The following is an 18,649-nucleotide window of genomic DNA, read 5'->3' as shown; positions in this document are numbered from 1 at the left end:
TGAATTGAGGATCCACATTCACATGTGGGAGATGGGGTCCATCCCACCCAAACTACCTCAATGCTGTACAGTGGGGAGTGGGCTAGACCAGATGTTAGAAAGATACATCTGTCAGGATAGGCTAAGTTTTGCTCTGGTAATAAACAAGCCCCAATCTTGTTTTTATATCAGCAAAGATTGATTTCTTGCTCATACTATATGTCCATGGTGGGTCACAGTCTATGTTTTCTCAGCCCTGGACCCACACTGTGGGAGGTATCACCACCTCAAGCATTGTCTATTGCTGTTGCTGAAGGAAAGAGAGAAGATTGCCTACTAGCCCTTGAAATTCGGGGCTGGAAATGATCTGCTTCTACTCTCTTTATTGACCAAAGCAAGCCATGTGGCCTCTCCTGACTCCAAGCTGTGAGGAAGTACAATCCTGTGTCTGGGAAGCAAACCAGAAATATCTGTTGGCTTAGTATTAATGTCAACTACCACAGAGGAGACCACCCCATTTTTTATCCACTTTTTCTTGGGGAAAAAAAACAACTTCTTGTTTTGATTGCTACATTAAAAAAAAAGAGGTCTCCCTCCTGCGCAGAAATCAGGAATTCAATCATCATTCCCTGCGTCACTATCAAATATCTCCCATGTGTTTCACCGTTAAGTGGAATCAATGGTTCTATGAGGGACTTCTATTAAGATATCTCCTCAACTCAAAACAATTCCCTTTTTGGTGGTCTTGATCCACAGAGGTGGGTTCCTGGTGAACTACATGACCTGTAAGCCGGCGTTGATTGTTCTAGTGGAGGGGGACATCTGACTCAAGTTGGGTCAGTTAGGGCTTCTTCTCTGGGGTTTTGGAATTGGAATGATGAGGGAGTTTTTGTCTCTTCCTGGGGTAACTGGAATTATATCATGTACTTGGGAGTGGTTGGGAGATATATTTCCCATTAGAAGCAGAGAAAACAAGTTTGTAGAGAGAGTCTTACTGACCATCCATAAGTCCATCCACCCTCACCCCCCTGCAAAAAAAAAAAGCCTTAAGATAAATTTCCCTCTTATTTTTCTTAAACTGGGCTGATGGGTTACTGGTACTTGCAGCCAGAAAACTCCTGATACATGTCCTTTGCTGCTGGAACCTGACACAAAAAGCTACAGGTGTAGCCCATTGCAGTTAAATAGAGGTCAGGTTGTAATTGTTGCATCAACTATACTTTCGGCAGTTTCTTTTCTGCTTGAGAAAGCTCATCAGATGTGAGTGTAGGTGACATTATTACATGGCTCACCTGGAATTGGCTTGAAATCTTTTTTAAAGGAAAATGATTTGCCTCCCTGGATAAGCATTATTTGCCCTGTACCTCCCAACACTGGTAATAAGTGCATGTTGTTTTCTCTGCTTGGAGTCCTTTCCTCATCAACTTGTTAGACCCAGCCCCAATGTCACCTCCTCTGGGAAGCCTTTCCACACCCTCCTATACAGTATTAATGATGTCCTTCTCTCTGCTTCTCAAAGACATTGGCAGACACATCACGTGTTACATATTTTCTTCCAGAAGTGTTTCTTTACCTGTCTGGCTCCTCTGAAATCCTGAGTTCCTCAGTGGTTGGGAGAGTACCTTGTTTATCTCTGTGTCCCACAGTGCTGGACTAGAATAGATGCTTGAAAGTTTGTTGAGTAAATGAAGTTAAGTTGGAGCAATATATCCCATATACAGCCATCCCTCAGTATGTACAGAGGTGGTTGGTTCCAGGATCCACTGTAAGTACCAAAATCCATGGATGCTCAAGTCCCATTGTTGGCCTTCTGTACCCCTAGTTCTGCAGCCTCGGATTCAGCCAACCACAGATTGTGTACTACTGTAGTGTCTTCATGGAAAAATAAATCTGTGACCTGCACAGTTCAAACCCATTTTTGTTCAAGGGTCAACTGTATGTATGTATATATGTATATACACATATATACATATACATACACACTCTTATTTATTCAAGAAATATTGATTGAATACCTAAGCATGTCAGGCCATGTTCCAGATGCTGCAGATAAGTAACACAAAGTCCCTGCTCTCAGAACATTACAGGTGCTATTCAGGTCATAAGGCTGTGAGGAAAAGTAAAGCAAGATGCTGGGAGAGAGAGTGAAGGGTCTTGGGACTCGATGTTTTACTAAAGTGTTCTGGGAAAGTCTTTCTGGGGAGATGACATTTGAGTAGAAATTTGGATTAAGGGCACATGCCTGTCTGACATCTTGGGGGAAGAAACATCAAGTGCAGAGGTCCTGAGGTAGGATTGAGCCTGCATGTTCCAAGGGCAGGAAGGAGGCTACTGTGGCTGGAAAGGAGAGAGGGGTTGGAGTGGATGAAGAAGCAGTTAGAGAGATGAGAGTGTGTAAAGGGGCCGGGGGAGATTACATGGGATCTTGGAGAAATATTGAAAAAGCATTGAACCCTTGAAGAAACATTTTGGTTTTTGCTCTGAGTGAGATAGTGAGATGGGAAGCCACTGGAGGCTTTAGAGAAGGAGAGAAATAGGTTTTGACTTAGATTTTAACAGAATCTCTTTGGCTGCTTGAGAACAAGCTCTGTAAAAGCAGGGTGGAATCAGGGAGAGAAATGTGGAAGTTAATGAAATATTCCAGGACAGAGAAGATGAGGTCTGAAATGAGGGTATTTTAAAGGTAGAGCTGCCAGATTTTGCTACTGGATAACATGTGGGATATGATAGGAAGAGAAGACTCAAGGATGGTTTCAAAGTTTGGGCCAAGCCACCAGAAGGATGGAATTGACCTTGTCTAAGGTGGAGAAGACTGTGAAAGGAGCAGGTAGAGGGGCAAGTCCCACAGTTTGATGTATTGCTCAGCACTTATGTATATGTTCGCTGCTTTTCAGGATCTGAAGGTTATAATGCAACCTGAACAGGTCAGGTTTATCTATTGAACACCAGGCGCTGTGCAGAAAGCAGCATGTGTGCTGTCATTTAATCCTTTCACTCATTCCTATTGGCTTAATTACTGGTATTTTCATTGATTTTTATGGATGAGAGATTGAATAGCATGTCCGAAGTCACTCAGCCAATCATTAATCTGCCAGTTTAAGGCAGATGTGATATTCCAACCCAGGTATGTCAGACTGGAGAGCTCTTGCTGTTTATTAATCACTAGATTCTAAAGATGGGGACCACTTTCTGAGCATATTTGCTACAACCTGGGCTCCATAACAGAAAAGGTGCCTAGAACGTGTGACGAAAACTCAGAAAAGGCCCCACCCTTATCCTAGGCGTTACAGGTTGCATAATAGAAGCTGTAATAAAAGAGCAGCATTATTGTACCTGACGGGGGCAACTAATGCTTGAAAGTTCTCAAATACCTTAAGACTTCATCTTATGAAAGCAGTTATCAGAAGTTGTTAAGAAACAGAAGTGAAAAAACTGCGGTGAAGTATTGGTAGGATAAAAGAAAACCAACTCCCAGGCGGTGCTTGTTGGGAAACAGTGTTGGGAAACATTGGACTGGGAGGAGAGGGGCCAGGCGGGAGCCAGGGGCCCTGTCCTGCTTACATCCTTTTGAAAGTGCACGCTGGTGTGGCCTTCCTTAGGTGGTCCTCTAGAAAGACCAGGATACGGAGTACAAAAGCCGGGAACCTACGGGGCCGCAGCATCCGCCCCCAGTCTCCTTCCCCGCCCCCTTGAGCCTCCACGCAGGGAAAAGCGGGACCAGCGCCGCGCATGCGCCCGAGGTAAGGTCCGCTCCCCGCGACGTCAGGGGGCTTGCGCCCGCACGAAAGCCCCGCCCCCTGGGCGCCAGAGGCGACCTGGGCGGGGGGCCTCGGGCCACGCCCCCAGCCGAGCCGAGAGGGGCCGAGCGGAACCGAGCGCCTCCGAGCGCAGCCGAGCCCAGCCGAGCGGCCGGGAGTCGGTTGGTGCAGCTGCGTCCCCGCCGCCGAGCAGTCTGCGGCTCCGGCGTCGCCGCCGCCGCCGTCTCCGCGGGGCCTGTGCCGGCCGCCTGGCCGCCGGGAGGGAGCCCTGGAACACGGGGAGAGCGGCCCGGTCGCGGGCGCCGCCGCTGCCGCCGCTGCCAGGTGAGCGCCCGCTGCGGCCCGCCGGCCCCGTGTTCCCCCGAGACTGTCAGCCCCCGTGTGTGTGTGTGTGTGTGTGTCTCCGCCTGTCAGCCCACTGTGCCTGCGTGAGCTTCTCCTGCCACGCCTGGTCCCCGGCCTTGCCCGCAGTGTCCCCCACCCCCTCCCGCCCGCTGCCCCGGGTCTTTCTGTCAGCCGCCAGCACCCCCTTGCTGGGAGGCTCCGCCCCTTCCCCCCGAAGCGCCGCCCTCCGCCCCATCTGTCATCACCCCCCCCACCCCGCGGGCTCCGGCGCCCTGGAGGCGTGAGGGTGCTGCACTCCCGGGGGTCTGTGTAGCCCCCGCCGGCCACACAAGGGGCTTGTGACTGGGCAGTGAGGGTGTCCGCAGATGCCCGCCGGACCGTGTGAGGGTGCGTGTCCGAGTGTGCGCCGGGTGTAAGCACCGCTTGTGCCCCCAAGAGCCCGGAGAGGAGCGTGGGGGGCGACCTGACCGACGTGGGGCGGAGATGCCGGGAGGCTGAGAGCCACTTGCTCCAACTCCCGCGGGCCGGCGGCATCCTGCAGGGATGGGGCTGAAACCGGACTCGAGCCACTCGTGGTACCGCAGACTCCTCCATCCTGGGACCCGTGTTTGCCCATGTGAAGGCAGTTAACCCGGGGCTCCCGCTTCCTGGATGCTGCGAGTGGCATGTGAGCGGAGTTTGGGGCTTGTTCAACCTTCCCAGTTTGGTATTTCCATTCGGAGAAGCCTATCGGAAGTGATTGAGGAGTGGGTGGGATGTGGAGCTTAGGTGGAAAGTGTTTTGAGAGCTTGAGTCATTTTGAGTTGCATGGTTTGCATTTCTGAGCAGTGATTGCCCTGGGCTTGTGCCCTGTGAGAAACTGTTATGTGATGGGGGAGGGGGTGTAGAGGAGGAGAGAGGGCATACAGCTTTCTGTTTTTATCCGTGTCATGTGAACACATAGTATATTTATTCATGGGACCTCCACACATCCGCAGTTTTAAAAAGGATTACAGTAGTTTCCATTTATACATGTTCTTATATGTTGTTATCTTGATGTTCTTTATTTGCAGTAACTTCGTATTGCAATATTTCAAAACTAAGAGAAAATGCGTCCTAAAACAATTGGTGTTTTGCTGGATAATTCTCAGCCACGGGGAAAGAGCCAAAAGCGCACTTCATTAGCTGGAACAACTTATTCGGGCTTACTTTGTTTCTAAGAGACACACAGTGGAAAAATCCAGAAGCGGCATAGTAGTAGCGAAGAGTGTTAGGAAATTAATGAAAAGGGCCCTTCTATTGCTGCCTTGGAAAGATGGTATCAAAGTAGCTGCAGAGGACAGATCTACTATGTAATCACAAACATATTAACCAAGTTGGTTTTGTGACCTTGATACAATGAGTCTGCGCTTGATTTGGGCTTTGCTTGGTAACAGGAAAACGTTTCATGGGAAGCAGGGTAATTTGGGGAGAAAATGATCCCCATTCTTTTTTGGTCTTATTTAAGGAAGATTTCAGACTAGGGCAGTCTCACGGCAGTCTCAGACTAGGAAAGAGTGGTTTTTCTTTCCTACGATAATATCAAAAATTACAAGAGTAATTTCATGTTTTAAGGCAAAAAAGTAGGGGAAAAAAAAAACTAAGAAAGGCATAAGAAAATACCCACAATTCCACAAACCATAGTAAATCATAGTTTGGTATTTAGTTTGCATATGTATTTTTTCTTCCAGAAGTGCTACCTACCATTCTGTAAGACTGTTTTGTTGTCTGCTTTTTTCACACTTATAAACAGATTATGCCTCATTTTTTTGAGAATTTGTTCCTTTTATTATCGTTTTAAAGAGGAGGTTATGTATGTCCTTTGCTTAGAGTACTCAAGTAGCTTCTCCTCCTGGAGTAAAATCTGAGGTCCTTACTGTGGCCACTAGGCTGCCTCCCTGTCCTCACTAGCAGCATTGCCTGACGAATTTCTGTTAGTCCTTAAAATCTTCAGGCATATGCCAGCCTCAGTGCCTTTGCATTCGCTGTTGCATCTGCCTGAAACTCTGTTCCCTGGATACCATGGTTCTTGCCTCAGGTCTCCACTCAGAAGTACCCCCTTATAAGGCTTTTCCGTGTCCACCCTGTGTAAGATATATTCCATCCCCCTGTCCTTCTTAACCAATCTTACTTTTCTTCATAGCACTTACTACCACTTGGTAAATACATATTTATTTGCTGGTTTATTGTGGTTTCTCCCCTCCCCCATTAATCTGGAAGTGTGAAGCTTTTTTCACTGATGTTATCTTCAGAACAGCACATAACACATTATGAGTGCTTAGTCGATATTTGTTGAATGAACAAGTTTTCATTATCCATCCATTCATGTGACCTTCCTGGTAGCCTCCTAGGCTTTTAGATAACTATATCATGAAGTGAGATAACAGTCTTTTAAAAGTCAGGATAGTCCTCTCCTTTACCTGTCTGAGGAGCAGAATTGTAGAGGGAGGCTTATGATCTTAAAAAGAATTACAGTCTTGATTTAACTTGAACAATTGAGGGAAGGAACAGTTTTAGCAAATGTTACTGACTTTGCTTCTTACACATTATCCCTTGTGTTTCATTGGAAATCTTTGAAATGTATGAAGTATCCCAGTTGTATTTACAGCTGTGATTTCAGTTTGGTAGTTCTTAGTGATAGTATTGTCCTCAAGAGCTTAGTGAGTGTTTGTGTGTGTGTGTCAGCAGATACCAAGAGATGTAATTACAACATGAAAGCATTTTCATTTGAGGAATAGCTGTTATTGTTCCTTATTTTCCTGGCAACTCTATCCATTTGAACTCCCTGCTTATCAGTTTTTGGATGGCCTAGCAGGTGACTTAACTTTTGTGTGTGTGTTTTAACGTTTAAAAATAAATCTTTGATTTCTTGAGCATTTTACAACTCTCATGTGACTCTTGAACTGTTTAAAAGTACCAGTTTCATCTTTCTGGGTGAAATGACATCTGTAGTAAAACATTATTACATTTTCATTATAAGGAAAAAAATGTATATTGGGGTAGAATTTTTACAGAGAGAATATAGAGAATTTTTAAAGGCTTGAAGTTCAAATAGGCAACTTTTAATTTTAGTGAGTTTTTGAAAAAAAAATCCTTGCTTTTTGCTCTAAAGGAAAAGAATTCCTTTGAACACAATCCAAACCTTCAAAAACTTTGTTCTTATGCTCCAAATATATGAGAACTTGGGAGAAAAAATCCTAAATGAAAAATTTTATTCTCTTAGAGGCCTAAAGGGAAAGCGTTAAGAATTTATTTGTATTTGTTCCACAGGCACTTACCAAGCACATAGTTGGGGCAGTTCTTTGTGTTTTTGTACAGGCTGTGTTATCACGTTCAGTTTTAGATTACTGATCTGATTTGTTGTTATTTCTTCTTTCCTCGCTTGGCTACCTCCCTTCTCTCATCATATTCTCTTCCTAAGTGACCTCATCCATTTGCAGGACTTTATTACCCTCTGGATGCAGGTGACTGCCTCAGTTACACCTCCTGTCTGGACCTTTCTTTGGATCAAGACTTGCATTTTTAGCTGCAGCCCTCCTGCTGTCCCTACTTGCAGCCTCACCATGACCTCAAACTTCACATGTCCAGAACTGATTACTCAGTCTCCTCAAACTTCCAAATTTGTATTCCTCATTACTTACCCCCTTCCCTCTCTCCTCCAGCCTTCCCCTGCCTTCAGCCTTCCCTGTCTCACTGTCATTACAGTCCATTCATTGTTTAGCCAGAGACCTGAAAGTTGACCTGGATTTCTCCGAGGCCTCACTCCACATCCAGTCCATCGGCCTAGGCTCCGGGATACCTCAGGTCCTCCCTTCCCTCTGTCCTCCTGATCCAGCTCCGTTCCCTCTCACTGGATGAATGCCCTGCCTGTTACTTGGTCTCGCAGCTTCCGTTCTTGTTCTTGCCTTCTCCAACCCATTCTCCCTGCAGCAGCCATGGAGCCCCTGGTCGTTAGAGCCACATCCACGCTTACTCCAGGGCTGGCCTCTGCCTCCCCCTCTACCCTCCACGCTCCCTGCAGGTGGGAGCACTGTTGGTTCCTCGCAATGCCAAATTCTTCTCCTCTTCCGTGCAGCCCTTCCCTCTGCCTGGCACTCTTCCCCAGATTTTTCTAGTAGATCTTTCTCCAGCATCTGGTCTCAGCTAAATGGCCTTCCTCAGAGGGGCCCCTTCCCTGATCACCCCTTTAGAGTAACTTCTTCCCCATTGTCCCCCTTCTCAGTACATGTGCGTTTCCTGCTTAACACTTCACCAAAGTTCCAAGTATTTCATTTATGTTTGTTTCCTTCGTTATGGTCTGCTCCCTCAATAGACTGCAAGACCAGGAGGGCGGGGGCAGCCTGGTCTTGTTTATGGCCTGGTCCTGGCGCAGTGCTCGGCCTAGACTCCACTAGGTACAGGTCCCCAATACCTTTTGGGTAAAATAATGATTTTTATAACAGCTGACCTTTTCTTGTTCCTTCACATTTCTTACCTTCCTCAGTAATGAGTTTTATTGAAACTTGGATCAGTATGTTATCCCAGCTAACCTTTTCTGAGACTGTGTGCTAAGTCCATGGCTAAGTGTGTTCACACGTTCTCTTGGTCTCTGTGAGAACCTACTAAGGTGGTGATGGTTATTACACTGTCATTTTGTTGTTGTTTTTATTGTTTTGAGAAAATTGATTTTGGAGAAATAATTTTTAAAGTTATGCAGCTAAGAAAGTGGTGGAGCTAGAACTTGGATCTCTATGATCTGACTATAGGATCTTCCCTCTTCATTGCTGCCTTCTGATATGGATGTAGGGATGAATGAATGAATATGGGTTATATTATAATATTAATATTTGATGGTTCCCCATGTTTGTGTTTCTGAACGTATACTGGAGTATAAAAAACAATGCTTGGGTTAGGGTGTTGCATTTCCTGGAAAGTTTCTGTTAATAACCACTGTGCCAAAGCACACAGATTAATTTGTGTTCGGGCTCTGTGTTTTAATTTTGCCTTTGCCACTTTCTAGCTGCAAGCTCTTGGGCAAATTCCTTAACATGTCTAAGTCTGTTTTTTCAGCTGTAAATGGAGAAAAAATAATAGTTCTTATCTCACAGGGTCATTGTGAGTAGCACAATTACACACAGAAAACAGTCAGTGTTACCTATTAACATTATAAGGAGAAAAAAAAAACCTTAGAAAAAGACTTTTTGTCCTGTCAACAAATTAGAGTTAATAGTGAAAGACAGACCATAACTAACAGTATTGTTTCACCAACTCTAGTTTTGAATTTATAAAAATTATAACGAAATAAGCTATTTGGTTTGGGATGGGTAATCATTCCATTGATGTATGGCAACTTTATGTTTGTATTTAAATTTACTAAATGCTTTTAGGTAAGAAAGCTTTTTTTCCCTTAGTCTTCTTTTTAAATTCTTCCCAATCTTAAGAAAGATTCTCAGGATAGAGGGATCCTTTGAGAGACTGGCTGTTTTTTTCCCCCTCCACCACAGAGATACCACCGTGACTACTTACTTCAGTAATGATCATCACCAGGGAGCTAGCTTAAATAACCAAGCAAACAGTAGGCCCAGAACAGGCATGGCTGAGCTTGGCAGCCCTCACAATGGAATAGCTGGGCACAGTTGCATTTTCTGGTAGGATGGCTTATGAGCAAGTGCTAGTCTGGTGACTTCCATCCTCTCTGTGAAATAGAGGGTAAGGTTGTCTGCTAAGAGTTAAGTGGGAAGAGGTCAGTGGAAGAACAAGGAGATTTGACATCCAGTTGAAGCTTGGGAGAGGAAGAGTGAACATGAGGAAATATCCATGATCTCTGGGGAGTAGGCAGGGCTCCACTGAGGTAGGAGACCGTGGATTGATGGGGGTGACAGTAGCATTCAGCTGCCTGGTTTTTGGAGCAAAGAAGGCATATAGCTGGACTGAGCTGGGATTGAGGTTTGCTGGGTTTGAGCAACAGACAGAGGAACTGAGGATATTGGCCAGGGAGTGGGTAACATGATAGGTAAGGGTGTCTTGGCTGGACGTGGAGGAGAAAAGGACCAGAGGTGAAATCAAGCAATGCATATATTGGAATGGTGGAGCAATAGGATGTTGTGGTTAGAGAGGGACATGTGAGTGGAAGATTTCAGAGTTGAAGCAATTAATTACTGAACATGACAGGCTTCTGGGTTTTGCCACAGACATAAGTGGCTGAAGTGAAGTGAGCTTTGTGAAGATGAGCAGTTGAGGAGGTCAAGTAACTGAGGCTGGAGAGTTGTTTGGGTCATCCATGTGGTTTTCCAAGCCATCAAGAGGATGGCAGGCCACTTGGGGTGGAGAGAAGGAAGGTGGGCCAAGTCTTTGGTGAATGAAGTACTGGCAATGAGAAGAGATGTTATGGACAGCCTATAGGAGCCTCAGAAGATCAGGGGCTTTGGCCTGAGGGCAATAGAAGGGCAGTGACCTAGAAATTTTATTCATTATAAGGTCTCTTTGGAAAAAGTTGGTGTTGGCCCAGGTTCATTATGCTCCTGAAGGAGTCCCAGTGCTGAGTGGTCAGCATGGATGGCATGAGGTATTGTCTCTAAACTTGGTCATGGAAATCATCTGAGGACTTGTGTTAAAAATACAGATTCCAAGGCTCCTCCCCAGGCCCACTGAATTAGAATTTCTAGGAGAAGGGACTGAGAATGTGTATTTTAACATTCCCCACTCCACATACACACTTCATGATTCTTTATAATTAGGCAAGTTTGGGAAATGTGGCTGTAGTGGATGAGAACGTGGGGTCTGGAGGCCGACTTCCTGGATCTGAAAGTGAGGCTGATGAGAGCGAGCCTTAGCCCATAACTTTTTTTTTTTAAATTGGAATATAGTCAGTTTACAATTTTGTGTCAATTTCTGGTGTACAGCATAATGTTTCAGTCATCCATATACATACATATATTCCCTTTTATATTCTCTTTCGTGATAGGTTACTACAAGATATTCAATATAGTTCCCTGTGCCATACAGTAGAAACTTGTTGTTTATCTATTTTATATATAGTAGTTAGTATCTGCAAATCTGGAACTCCGAATTTATCCCTTTGCACTTTCTTTCCCCCTGGTAACCATAAGTTTGTTTTCTATGCTATGACTCTTAATAGCTTGCCTTTCCAGGCCTATCTGATGTCAGAAGCTATGAATTAAGAGACCCTCCACTAGAAGCAAACACACTGACAAAAGCAAGAGACAGCTGGCGATGACAGAGACAAAAACACTCAACAAAATAATTCAGAGTGTTGCAGTTTGGGGACATACATAGAGGAAACTGTCCTGTTTGCCTCAGTGGTCTCTGAATACATTAATTAATCATAATTACTATCCTGTTCAGCAGGAATATGTCAAATTATGGTTCAGTTAGTTCAGAAAGGTTGGGAAAGAAGTAAGGCAGATTAATTTAGAAATCTTTCTATCATAAGCTTGCATGTTTTAGTGCTTTAGTTATCAGTAAAATTAACTTATGTGACGCAATTCTGTCTGAAGATACTGGATTTAAAAATTCTTCAGTCAATGACAAGGCAAGAACAAGAGCAGTTATTATCCCCGGGGTGCTGCACACATTAGTGAATACTTAATACCACGATACCAGCAACCCTACCACCCCATTCTCACTGCTTCCACGAAGAAAATTCTATTCCTTCCCATGACAAGGAAGAGGAATCCTGCAAGAGAATAGCTGCTGGGGAGAGGACTTGGGGAGGGAGGAGGGAACTTGGAGTTGGTGATTCTTGGCTGACCACTTAGAATCCTCTATTGCTGGTAAGGAGGGTTTGAGTTTGAGGTGAGTGTCTAGAATACTTAAACCATGCTTCCCACCTGATTTGTCATACCCAAACACTAAAGCTTTGGGAAAAGAGAGTTGTCAGCCTTGCTCGAAGTGGTTGCTATGGACCTTTAGCTGAAAACTCGAATTGCTCTGTCATGTGTTCTGTTTCTTATTTCCTTGTAGCGCTGTTGGTACGAAGGAGCCTGGCTTTCATACTGGTGAACTGGGTGCCAAACATAGCATAGCATCTCCGCTAGAAAGACCACTGTCACTTACCATGTCCCTCCGCGTACTGTCTCCTCCCTGCTGAACTGCAGGCTGCCATTTGAATACACATCTTGAGACCCAGAAAATGGGGCAGTGGACGTTTAGCAATGCCAGCTCCACCAGAACTTTCTGTTTGCAAGTCGAGATTTTTTTTTAAAATTCCCTTTTAGGGGAAAAAAAATAAAAAACCTCTAACAGGAATTTAGAGTATTCTTCCCTTGTAGGAAAACATTTTTTCCTAAAACCGAGAAATACTAAACAGAAGCCAAAGGATGTTTTAATGACACTGACATGTTCTCTCATATGACACTTTCCTGTCCTCCAGAGCTCACAATCCTTGAAGGTTCTGCTGTGTTAGGGTGCTCTTTACAATGTCTGAATCACCAAGAGTCTTCAGTTGTTTTTTTTTTTTAAGTTAGACAAGGTGCATTTATACCTCTAACCTCAGGCCGACCGTGCAGTGTGCTGTGAAGAAGGTATAATCAAAATGTAGGATCACAGACAAAAGAGGTTATTTCTGGTGGTGGGTGGATGCGGTGAGAGGGGATTGGAGGATGCTTTCAGCGAATGTTTGTAATCAGACTGGATCTTGAAGGTTGGGTAGAATTTTGAGCTATTTTTTATATTCTCTGTTTACTAAGGCATCATTCATTTTAGCAAGACTACAGAAATAATTTGGCGCTTAATGAATTAGTTTTCAGTTATCTAAATGACTCACTCATTCAAAATGCCTCATGCCTTAATTATTTTGGATAACTTGTCGCTGTAAGTAACATATGAAGTATTACGGAATGTATGGTGGAGAATGGCTTTTATGGAAGCCCTTAAAAATAATCTTAGGATCATAGTGGATATCTCAGGTCCCCAAAGAAATGGAGATATAGTGCTGAGGTGGTGGACAGAAAACCAGACGGATAATGGAAGGTTGGGTGTTTGGTTTAGGGGCTGGGGGAAGGTGGACCTCTAAGGGATATTGAGCTATGAGGACTTCATAGGAAGGGGATAGTCTGCTGGGTTAGAAGGCCTCTTGAACAATCATCATCTCGTTTCTGAGTCTCTTTCTTAGGAATGCTTGGCAGTGAGGGTAAGAGAGCCCTATGGGCTGGGAACATAATAAATGGAAGACAGCCAGCTCCTCCCTGTTCTCCCTTGCTCTAGCATGGCTAAGCACACACAGTTTTACAGGAAGGCTGGAAAACCATGCCCAGAATTTTTCTTCCTGCCCCAAGCCTCAGTGTTCCTTGCTGCTGGACTTACCTTGCCGCAAACCTGCATCTTTTTGTCCCAAAGTGGATTCTGTCTTGTTGACATGCATCCCTCTGGGTGAATCATCACTCCTTTAGCAAGGCCATTTCTTGCTGTGGTCAGTCGTGCCCACCTTGCAGATGGTTCTGTTGTTCCTGAGACCTTGCAGTTTTTCCTTTCCCATGTGAAGTCTCTATTTTCAGTTGTTCACTTGCCCCATTAAACCAACTCTTTAATTTTCTAAGAAGCTGAAAAACATACCACTTGCTACCTTTTGTGCTGAAATGGGATCCTGGCTCAGAATTCTGATCTCCTTAAAAATCAACACATATCATTTTGAAAAGATAGTATTTTCTTTTTTGCTTATTCCTGATAATACCAGTAGCATTTAAAAAGCCAAGATATTTGACAGTTCTATATGCCCATTCTGCCATGCAGATGACTGAAGCGACTCTAAGAAAATAAATTCAGCTGCTCACCAGTAATGTACTTACTGTGTGTCTACTGTGTGTTGGGTACTGTGGTAGGCACCAGTGGGGAGCAAGTCAGACATGGTGTCTCTCTGCCCTCATACCCCTGACAATCTAGGGGCCCACGGCCAGGAAGGTATGATGATTTGTAGAGTAACAGTAGGCTGGAGCAGAGAGGCCTGGTGTCTGGTCCTGCTTTTGCCTTTTATTAATTACATGACCTTAGGCATTTGCCTCTCTTTTCTGTCAACTGTAATAAAACACCTTTTAAAAAGGTTTGTTAAGAGTTTTATAATATTTAAATGACAGTACATTTAAAAAAGCTTTGAAAAGGTCAAGTTATTATATATGCTAATGTAGGTGGGAATAACCAGTCCTTGCCTTCTTCAGTAGGGATTGCTAATGGAGGGTTACCACTATGCCACGGCTTCAGAGAACCACCAAATGCAATGTTTGGACTATATATTATTAATATTTCACTAATCCTAATGTTTATTAATAAGAAAACCAGCTGTTTTTTGGTGCCTGGGCTTAATAGGCTATTTAGCCATCCCTAAAGAACAGTAGATTAAATACATACTGAAGTTACTTCAGAAAACACTGCTTCTAGATATTTACTATATAACCAGAAATTTATTACTACAACAATGGATATTTGATAGTGCTAATAATCTAATATATACCAAGGAATTACTAAGACAAAATACTAAGACAAAAATTTGTCTGAACAATAATTATAATAAAATAAAAGAGATCCTTTGTATATAGTAGAAGATATTTTTATTTTTTGTAGATTTTGGTAGGTAAGGATCTTTGAACTGCGTGGGTCATTTTTGGTTCTGACCTTCTGTTTTTATGGTCCCTCTTACCTGCCTATCATTGAAGAATTGAGACATTTCATTGTAGGTATTTTCTGTAGCAACCTAGACAAGACCTTTAGTCTTTCTGAGTCTGAATTTATTCATAAAAATGTGGCCTTTTCTTTGCCATGCCAACTTCGCAGGGTGGTTGAGACATTTAAGTTGGAACGGATGTGCTCCTGTCAGTATGAAGGCCTCATTCAGTTGGAGGTGGGGTGGTCAGGTAACTCTGACGATGAAGGCCCCGGAAGATTTGTGGCTTGGTTTACCGCACAGCCCTTGTTCAAGATTCCTGAGTCTTCTCTTCACATGTCAGTGCTTTCCACATCCTTCTGTCCGATTCTCATTGAATAGCATTTCACTTTATACCCGGTTGGCCATTAGTCAGCATTTATTGGGCTTCTGCTGTGTGTCAGGCATTGTGTAAGGTGCCCTGACTTCAGAGTGCCTGTTGGAGTGGGGCTGAGTCCAAGACTGCACATCAGCTCTGGCTGGCACTTCCAGCCTGCTGACTGTCCTCACAGATTTCAGATTTACCAGTCCCTGCAATTATGTGAGCCTATTCCTTAAAGTAAACCTCTTCATTTGCATTTGTGTATATAAAAATACATACATACACACACATCCTTTTGGTTCTGTTTCTCTGGAGAACCCAGACTGATACGGAGCTCAAAAAATGCTGTCATTATCAATGCAGAAAGAGGATGAACAAGTGTAAGGAAGAGGCTTTGTGTGCTTTTAGCTATGTTGAGTTTGAGGTGCCCAGGAAATCCACGTGGAGATACTGGTGGGCCAATGTAGCCAAGGTGTGGAGAGCTTACACGCAGGGTCTGGACTGCTGGTGTGCAAGTTTGGAAGTCACCAGTAGGTAGCTGTCCATTGAAGCTATGTTTGGGGATGATTTCAAACATAGAGAGTAGAGTTTGTAAGGTAAGAGGAGGTATCAAGATGGGACCCTAGGAAACACTGACATTTAGGGGAGAGGCAAAGGAAGAGGAGCCAATAAAGGAAACCAAGAGGAAGTAGACAGAAGGGAAAGACTGGGACAGAGTGGGTCATGGAAGTCATGGCAGGGGAGGATTTTGAGAAAGCAGGAGGGCAGCACTGTCAGGTGCCATAAAAAGGTCAAGAGGAATGTTGGTATCTGTCCATAAAACCTAGCTCTTAGAAGGTATCATGAGAGGTGGCTGTTTCAGTGCTGACTCGCATTACAGTGGGTGGACGAGCGGGCCCGGGGTGATAAAGTGGGGATGCACGTTTGTTGTGGCTGCTTCTTAAAGGAGCCTGGTTATGAAGTATGAGGAGAGGAAGGGGCTGTGGGCTTCATGAGGAAGGGATGATGTTAGAATGAGAGGGGCTCTGCCATGGTCAGAGTCTGAAGAGATGGAGCTAGAAGAGAGGAAGAAGCCGGAGATTCACGGGAGAGAAAGGACACATGATTGTTGAAGGTCTCCTCCACGGAAAGAGGGATGTGCTTAGGCCTTGGTTGGTAGCGTTAGCAGAGGAGTGATGCCGCTTTCACTTGGTGTGGACAGGGGAAAGGCTATTTGGGGATACAGATGTATCTAGAAGCTAGGGGCCTGGAAGTTTTGCCCTCATAAAAGCTTCTGTTTTCTTTGTGAAGTGGACCTTTGGCATCAACTGATAGCGAAGGGGAGAGGGTGCAGTAAGGTCTTTGGAGACAAGGGCGAAGGTATAAAATTACTGCTGTGGGGCTTGAGAGTGGAGGCAGGTGGTTGTTCCCCATTGTCCCATGAGTGAAAGTTACACTCCACAGTCTGATGTTTATAAAGTCCTCCACAGTTTGCCTTCAACCAACTCTGCCAGACTACCTACATTTTTTACATTTATTCCAGCACCCTTGTGTACTTCAGCCAAGGGTATCTCTTTTCCAACATTAGAATGTGGCTTTGGGAGACTGGGTGCTGCAGGGTAATGCTGCAGGGGACTGTGAGTCAGGAGTCCTGTGGTCCAGTCTTGGCTCCTCCATTGACAAGCAATGGGACCTTGGACATACCTTAACTTCTGTAAGTCTCTTCATCTGTAAACTGCTCATTATGACAGCAGCAGTAACATGTGATGATGATGAAGGCTGTGTCAGATGAGAGAACTCTGAAGAGGATAAGAAGTATATAAATGGAGCTGGTGTCATCAGGCCAGGAGTAATCCTAGATCTAGGCTTTTGTATAAACTTACTTTTTTACCACTGAAATCCTCCCCCTTCTCTCCAACTATCTAAGTTCAGCCTGTATTATATAGAGAAATGCTAGCTCCCATAACAGATAAACCTGCTGACATCTCAGTGGCTTAAAACATTTTCATACTTACTTCAAATCCAATCAGCTATGGGGGTGGAGGGGGCCCAGACTAGTGGATACTCTGCCATCTTCAAGCCATGGTTTCCAATGTTGCCTTGAGTGTAAGCGTCCAGGCAGCAGGGTGGGGAAAAGAGAGTACATGATTGGGAGGCTTTTAGGCAGCAGGCCTAGGGTGGGAGTTGGCGACTAAGGCCAAAGGAGAGATGGTTGAGGGGAGGTGGTACTGGTTGGGAGATGAATCTGGGGTGTGTGGGATCTAGTGTGCGCAGGATGGTGGAGGGGCTGAGAAGCATGAGGCAGGACCTGTGGAGCCTAGGACAGGACAGAGAGGCCACTCCTCCTGCCTCAGTGGACAGAGCTTGGGAAGGGCTGAGGGGCTCAGGACTGGTTCCTGGTGAAGACAAGTCCCACCAAGATAGGAGAGAGGCCCTGGGTCAGGGGAGATAGGTGGGTGAGAACTGAGGCGTCTACACACTTTCTGAGATGAGCATCCTAACAACTGGGGAGGCAGACCCTATTTATCTTTTTCTGGTGAGGTGGTGCCTTGACAAGAGCCACATAATTAATAGGCAGCAGAGAAATGAGCTAGGACTTGAGTTTTTTTGATGTCAAAGCTCTTGGTGGTGAGATCCAGGAAATATCCCAGATGAAGGGTTGGAGAACCTAGACTCTGAAGTTGGCTTAAGATGAACCCCTGGGTGTCGGGGAGAGAGACCTCTGTGGTGGCTGATCCTTTCAAAGTGATTCCCCCTTTGGCTTTGGTTGGAGGAGGGAGGGCAAGAGAGAAACTTTCCAGGCAGAGGGAGCAGCCTGAGCAAAGATCCTAAGGCAGAAAAGTGCTTAGAGGGTTTGGGGACTGAAAGATGTGTGAGAAGAGTCTGGAGAGGGAAGCAGGACCCAGCTCACCCGAGGACGTACAGGCCGTGGCAAGGAGGGAAGATTCTATTCTAGAGGCAGCAGGAACCCACTGCACACTTTGAGTCGGGGCCGAAATGGTCCACTTTATAGTTTAAGAAGACCACTCTGGCTGTTGTACGGAGAATGGGTGGAAGGGAGGCCACAGGGTATATCAGATGCAGTGGGTGAGGGAAGAGGAGGAATTCAAGACAGAAATGGATCTGGAGCTCAGAGCAGATGTTCAGGATGGCAAAGAAAACGTGATCTTTTATTTCCTGTTAGCTCCCTCCCTGTTGTCGGCCAGGCTTCTGGCCAGTAGCCTGATCCACAGTCTCTACTTCCTTACCTCCTCAGCTCAACCCTCTGTGCTCAGGCCTCTGTCACTGCCACTTTCCTGCAGTGTCTCGGGCAAAGAGCACTCGAGGCCCTTTATGATTAGCCAAGTCCGGGCCTTTGACCCTTGCCTGGCTTGACGTGCATTCAGTCACACTGTGAGCCATCCCTGCCTTGAAAGTCTCCTTAGCCCTCTGTCTCTCCAGCACCTTTGTAGTTCCCAGGTCCTTAGGCAGTTCTGAAATGGTAGCATTACCCAGGGTCCTGACCTTGCTCCTGGATTCCTCTGTGCCTCTCGGAATAGAAAGAGCCCTCCCCATATCATCAGGACAATGCCTACTTGCCTTTCCAGCATCATTTCAGGTGCCCTCTCCTCTAGG

General features: G+C 45.1%; 1 protein-coding gene across 3 annotated transcripts in view; it reads left to right on the top strand.

The window, feature by feature from the left end:
* The first annotated feature begins 3,852 nt into the window (after window positions 1–3,852).
* ZHX3 (zinc fingers and homeoboxes 3) overlaps window positions 3,853–18,649 on the top strand; it is a 97,626-nt gene continuing 82,829 nt past the window's right edge. For all 3 annotated transcript variants that reach the window (XM_072944223.1, XM_072944222.1, XM_072944221.1), the window contains exon 1: window positions 3,853–4,061. The gene's annotated coding sequence lies outside the window, so the exon portion shown is untranslated. The remainder of the gene's footprint in view (window positions 4,062–18,649) is intronic.

The sequence above is a fragment of the Vicugna pacos genome, chromosome 19 (assembly GCF_048564905.1).
Source record: "Vicugna pacos chromosome 19, VicPac4, whole genome shotgun sequence".
Taxonomy (NCBI): domain Eukaryota; kingdom Metazoa; phylum Chordata; class Mammalia; order Artiodactyla; family Camelidae; genus Vicugna; species Vicugna pacos.
This window is presented reverse-complemented; position numbering and strand designations above follow the sequence as displayed.